Here is a 7093-nt window from a genome sequence, read left to right as displayed (position 1 = left end):
AGAGACTCAGCAGGTTGCGTTTATAGATTTATTTGCACATATGTATGTACACACACATAGAAAGAGGCCATGAGGTGGGTAGGAAGAGTGGGAAGGAGGAATGGGAGGGGGAAATGGCATCATTACATTTTAATTGAATAAAAAAATGTGCTTCCTACTAAGAGTAGGCAAATTATGGAAGTTTTCCTCTGGCCATAGTGCTCATAAAGGTGGAGCCCTCTCTGCGTACATAGTCGGCAGTGGTGGTGTATTTCCGACATCTTTCTGATACAGAGAAAAATGTACAGTAAAGGAAAGTAGGCGGGAGTCTGAGTGGATCAGGTCACACGCTGCCAAGACTGATGCCTGAGTTCAGTCCTAGGGCTCAGCTCACATGCTGGAAAGAGGGACCCTATTCCTGCGCCTTGTTCCCTGACCTCCATGTGCATTCAGTGCTATCTGTGCATGTACATGTTCACGCATATACACACACACACGCACACCAGGTATAATAAGAAAGAAGAGAGAGAAAGGAGCCCTTCCCTTAAGGCAGATGCTGCCGTAGGACACAGGGCTTGGTGAGCAGTGGGCTGAGTTTCAGCATGGATTCTTATTTGTCTTCATTCACGATGTGATAGCAAAAATCCTGCAGATGGGATGAAACAAGCTGTTATTTCTCACAGGTCTGAAATCTGAACATCCAAGGTCAAGGTGCCATCCAGTTCCGGATGAAGGTCTTTTTCTTGGTTGTGTCTTTACATGGGACGGGGGGATCATCTCATGTCTTATGAAGACCCCTTTCATGGGGTCACTCATGACATAAACATCTCCATATGACATCACACCTTGAACTATGTCCACACTAAAAATTAGGGTGTCAGTACAAGAATTTGGAGGTGCATTCCACTCCCAGCACTCTTTGCTGTGGCAGCTTCCCTTGGCCAGTTGGTGTCAGTGAGAGCTAACAGTTAATCCCAGGCAGTGTTAGCCTTAAGGTGTCGTGATCATACTGCTGCCTTAACCTCCTAGGCCTTCCTCTTCTATGTGAGCACAGGGCAGCAGGCCTCCATCTCTCCCATCCATCCACTGGACCATAGCAATGTTCCTCCCTTTCTTTTTTCTTTCCACCCCAAATATGCACTGAAATCCCCAGTGAGCAGGACAAGGGCCCTGCCTCCAGTCATTAACTCCATATTCGAGAGATGGCACAATGTAATTTCTTTAATAGCCCTAGTGACCAGAAGTCCAAATAGAACTTTCATCACTAGAACCAAGGTGTTGCCAGGGCTCACTTATATTTATGGGGACTCTGAGGGAAGGATTTAGTACTGGCCTTCTCCAGTTCCTGGAGCAGAATCCTATTCCTTGGCTCTTGACCTCTTTCCAATGAGGACATCATTCAGACCTGTGCTTTTCTGATTCTCTTATGACTTCTTCTTTCATGCATCATGACCCTGGTGACAATGTAGGCCACCCTGAGAAGTCAGGAGATCCCTTCTCTAAAGAGTCTTGGTGCAGCCAGTCATTGTCTGCGATTCCAGATCCAATATCATCCTTGGCTACACAGTGAGTTTGAGACTAACCTAGGAAATATGAAACCTAGACTCACAAACCCAAGCAAACCAAACCACAACTTGAAAAGGTCCTTAGTGTAATCGCATCTTCAAAGCCCAATTTTTTAGGTCAGTATCACATTCAAGGTTGTGGTTCTTTGGAACCAGACATTGTGAAAAGTCATGGTTGGCTACCACAGCTTTCATATGGGGTGTATGGCCCATTTATGTTTTAAAAGTAGTGTGGCCTTTAGAATCAGTTCAGACCCAATCCTCGTTCTGTCTGCACTTACTGAAAATACAACCTTAGTCAAGCTGATGCATGGAAGCCTCGGTTTTACAATCCGTCAAAGCACAAAGATACTGTTACAGATGCCATATGGGGTTTGGAAGTTTACACACAGTAATACGTCACTGCTTGTACCTAGTAAAACATTTCAGATGTCAGATGCTATCATTGTCGATGCCTTCGCCTTGAGCAGGAAGCCCTGACAAAAGTTGGTACCCCTTTGGGTCGGTGAAGTTTTCAGAGGTTTCCTGGATCATTTTTTTTTTCTTCACATAGATTTTGATATTGACTTGGAAGTTACAGTTTTCATAAAAGGAAGTAACAGACTGCTCTGGGTCCAACCTGTTCACAGAGAGCTACACAGATTTTCAAAACCAGCCTATATTTTCAAGAACTTAATTTGGAAAGACCGCTCCCAGACACGTTTTGAAGGAAAATTTCAGCTGCGTGGATCTGGGATCCCATCACTCTCAGGGCTTGTGATAGGAGTCTTTGCTGGATTCTGCTTCTCTGTCCTCTTCGAACATTGATATAAACTGTCTGGACTCTGACCTTGATGATCTGGTGTAGTTAGGGCTGCCATTATGAATTAAATGGCACGTCCTATAGAGATGGTCAGAGCTGGGTTCCCACACAAAGCTGATTTCCTGCTTCTTTTTAATTGGCTTGCTGTGATCCTAGAAATGAAAAAAAAAAATTAGTTCAAAACTCAAGATAAAATTTGCCATAAAATTTCGATACCTCCCTCAGTAGCAACCTAAACTGGCAGAAAGGGGAGGGGTCCAGGCTATCCTTTAATCTCCTTTCTCAGGTTCTGGAAACCAACCCACCCATCTCAGGAAGCCCTTGCACACTGCTACTGACAGTGTACTGAGTCTCACAAGATCCACACCTTCTGTGTAGTCTGAAAAACCGCAACAGCAACATAATTTAAGAATAAGTGTTTGCCTGTTTTCCCACCCTTCCAGTACACACACACATGCACACACACACACACACACACACACACACACATCGTACATACATTTGCATATGTACACACAGACTCACCCATGGATGTAGCATACGAATCCCTTGAAGCCTACATGTGAATTGCTACAGAAGGACGCCCTCATGAATCTAGTAAGGTCATTGCTATATTCTCTGGACTCTAACAAGGACTCTTCTCAGTTCACACAGTTTTTCTCTTGAACATCAGTAGTTCTTCTTGGTTTCTTTTCCTATTGCCATGATAAAATACCTTGAGAAGAGAATCGTGAGGGGGAAAGCATTTATTTTGGCTCACAGATCAATGTGCATTATATGATGGCAGGGACACAGATGCAGCAGTAGCTTGAAATAGCTGGTCCCGGGCATCAACCATGAAGAAACAGAGCAGTGAATTGCCCTTTTCCAGTGCCAAGCTCACTCTCTCTGTCTTACTCAGTCCAGGCTTCTTTGCCCAGAGAATGACCGTAGTCACAATTAAGATTTTCCCATATCAATTACAGTCATCAAAATAATCCCCCATAGGCAAGCCTGGACTGCTTATCCACCACGCGATGCTAGAGTCTTTAAACGGACAACACAGAGCATCGTGGAAATAAAGATGACTTGTGGCAAGTGTGTCAGATGATCACTGTCATCAGCAACTCCTGGCACCTAGTGCGCAGGTACTGTGTGACACTGTTAAATGATCAGAATTGCCACCATGAGGGAATTCTAAACTTATGCAAATATACAGTAAATTGCAAGTTTACACTTCTACGGGATAGCAGATTCCTGAAGTATTATTTGCTTTGTGCTAGCTATATGTGATGTGTGATAGATTTTTTTTTTTCTGGAACAAAGCTATTTTAAAGCAGAAATACAAGAAGTTGTTGACATAGGATTAGACAAACTGACCATTGGAGGCAAGTAGGAGGTCCAGATTAAAATACACAAGGACACACACATGCCCTTACATGCACTTACACACATGCGCAAGACGTGTGTGCACACACTCACATGGACTCACATGCAAATGGATGCACTTATACACATGCACAACAGACATTCATGCGCATGGACTCACAGGTACTCACACACAGACACACACAGACACACATGCACTCACATACACACAAAAGTAAAATAGAAAAGGTCTACAGACTTTTCAGATGGTTCCGAGGTCATTGGATGACAGGGAAAATTGTATTTATAATTTACATCACACAGAAACTTGGGGTTTGTACAGATGTCATTGTGCAAAGTCCATTGGAAGAAAGCACAGGAAAAATTACCACTTTGAGGTAAGTGTGAGAGCCTTTTGATATCTCTCCAACACAGAAAAGAAGGATATGGATAAAGTGCTTGTCATTCCAGGTAAGATGACAGTTTCACCATTTTTAAAAAGTGAAAAGCCACTGTCTAGAGAAGCGACAAAGTATGAATCGGCAAATCCATTTTAAAGTTTTTGTAAATAAAGTTATATAATAGAAGAAAGTATGTCTGTGAGGCACATAAATGTAATTTTCAGGGACAGACGTCTTTAAAAGGGGCTATAGGCTTTAACCAAGTTTCAATTTTTCTCAAACTTGTCATTTGAGTTAAAGGAAAGTTAAACTCGGCCTTATTTTTGTAAGTAGGCTTCATGTCACCTGAAACAAATGCACCTACATCGTGAGAAGCATTTTAAATGGAGATGGAGCTCAAATTCACTGCCAGGCGAGCATCACAAATGAACGTCACAATTCTTGTTTGCCCAAGACACAGATGGCTGCTGCTCCTACAAGCCATCCCCGCCCTTCCTTCCTGTGGCCTGCTGATCACACTGTCGAATAACATTGACTTGAGGCTCTCAAAAATAAAGTTTACCGTTAATTTTAGTTAATGATAATTCATTTTAACAGCAATTTAAATCACTTCCTCTGTCCTTGGCACTGTGCTCAGACTTCACAGCGATTCTCCCGCTTACCACCTAGTCATTTTAGAGAGGAGGTTTGGTTCAGGAAATACAGAGGCTGTCACTTCCCTTCTCTCTGCCATCTTTGATGGAAGTAAAAGCAATAGATGAGTCATCCTGCCTTCTAAAGTCCATTTGTTTGACAAACCCGCCATCTAACTTGCATAGCCCTGGATATGCCCTAAAAGACACTGAAATATTCCCAATTTATACGAAAGAGCCTGTAACAATCATACTTTCCTTTTTAAAAAAGTTTATGTATTTATTCATTTTATACCCTGAATGCAGCCCCCACCCTCCTCTCCACCTGGTCCCACCCTCTTCCCCTTTCCCCACTCCCCTTCTTCTCAGAAAAGGGGAGCCTCCCCAACATCAACCCGCCTCCGCACATCCTATCACATTAGGATCGAGTGCGTCCTCTTCCACGAGGCCAGGCAAGGGTGCCCCACTAGAGAGAAGTGGTCCAAGAGCAGGCAACAGAGTCCATGTCAGAGGAAGACCAATCTGCCCATCGGCTACACATGTGTAGGAGACCTAGGTCCAGACCATATATGCTCTTTGGTTGGTGCTTCAATCTCTGTAAGTCCATTTCCCTAAATTGATCTCAGAGACTGAGACAGAGGATAATGGATTCTCCTTCCAGACTTCTCCGGGTGAGCATCCAACTGAGCTCTTTGTGACCCTGGGCATGGAAAGAGGTTTATTTAAGAGGTACACCAGGTAAAGCATGAGGAAGGAGCCGTGCACTTCCTACCGGCCAGGATTTCTCCATGACCAAGGGTTCAGTTGGCCACCCCTATGTCATACGAAGTCACACTTGTTGCTACACTACTGAAATTAATCCATGCTGGGTGAAAACAGCCACAACCCTGAGGCCGACCACCCCTGGCACTATAGAGACCAGCAGCCATAGACTACTGTTAAGTTCTCTGACTTATGGAGACATAAGACTTGTCTTATGGAGAAAAACCCGAAAATGTAAGGGTTGAACAATGGCATAGAAAAGGCTCAGGACCCTTGGGTTGTTCTGCACCAGCTTCCATGAGCATCTCTGGGCACCAGCTGTTAGATATGGTGGTGAGTAGACTTTTTCTTGTATTCCTTATCCTAAGTCTCCATCTCTGGCAGGGACAAACTACGTACTCAAATTAGGAATTAATGACTATTTGAATAAACATGATGGGCACAGTCCAGCCCTCACCATGTTTCTTCCACAAATCCTCGAAGAATTTGTGGAAGCTGTAAAGCCGCTCTTCTCGGTTGACCTGAAAGCTTTCAGGTTGGCTGAAAGCTTGCAGAAGTAGCGCCCCCTTACTGCCTCATCCACACTGAGGGCTAAGGCTGTAGATGAGCGGTGGAGAGCTTAGTGTCAAGGTCTTGGGTCTGACCCCTAGAGTCAGCAGGGGGAGAACAGTGAAGTCCTTGGTGACTAAGATATGGAAAGCATGATTCTTGGGATGTATAAATTTTAATAACAGCATGATAAAAGCTGACTTTCCCTTTTTCCTAATGTCTAGTTCCAATCCTATCTAGCAGAAACCATAGGCTGCTTTGGAAGCCCCTGGCCAATACTTGACTGCAAGAACCGTTGGCATTCTCTACTAGCATAATGAACTAACTGTGTGTGCACTCTCTCTTCTGCACTGGTTCCCAGATCCACACCCCCTGTGGATGTTTGGTACCTGTCTGGACCCCAAGGCTATAGAACTAGAAAGAATGTTAAAAATATTTGTTACTGCACTCTGATCTCCGAGGATTGCACTTCAATTCTTCCCATCCTGGGTCTCAGGAACAGTAAGCCTTCTCTCTGTGATGGCTTTCTCTTCACTTGCCTTCGCAAGGGCCAGTGTCTGAGGAAACACAGCCCAGCCTATGAACACATTGCCCTCCTTCATTTGTTTAGATCCCTTTAAAATTCTTTAATAAAGTTTTACAGCTTTCTGCATAAAATCTCTATGCAACTTTAGTTGTTTTTATTTCTAGGACTTATATTTTATAACTTAAAGTTACAGTTTACTGCTACTGTTTTGCTAGAGGAAAATGTTTAGAAGATGAATTAAGGATTATCTCCTTTTTTCTATGCTTAGAAAGTTTTGACTAAGATAGGATGATTTCTTTATTAAATCCTTGGTAGATATTTCTGGTGAAGCTTTGGAGCCCACAAGTTTTATTTACTTATTCTTTTTTTTTTTTAAGACACATTTATTCAGTGTCATTATCAGACTATTACATTCAGCAATCAACAGCATGGGTGAAAAAAGGTCTACAGTAAAACTCTTTGTTGGCATGCTTTACACTTTCCACAGTCCAGAAACCAAAATAAACTGTTATACAATTAGTCACAAATAG

Source organism: Psammomys obesus, unplaced genomic scaffold, assembly GCF_907164565.1.
Source record: "Psammomys obesus unplaced genomic scaffold, mPsaObe1.curated_primary_1811, whole genome shotgun sequence".
Taxonomy (NCBI): Eukaryota; Metazoa; Chordata; class Mammalia; order Rodentia; family Muridae; genus Psammomys; species Psammomys obesus.
The sequence above is the reverse complement of the archived record's forward strand: the minus strand, read 5'-3'. Positions refer to the sequence as shown.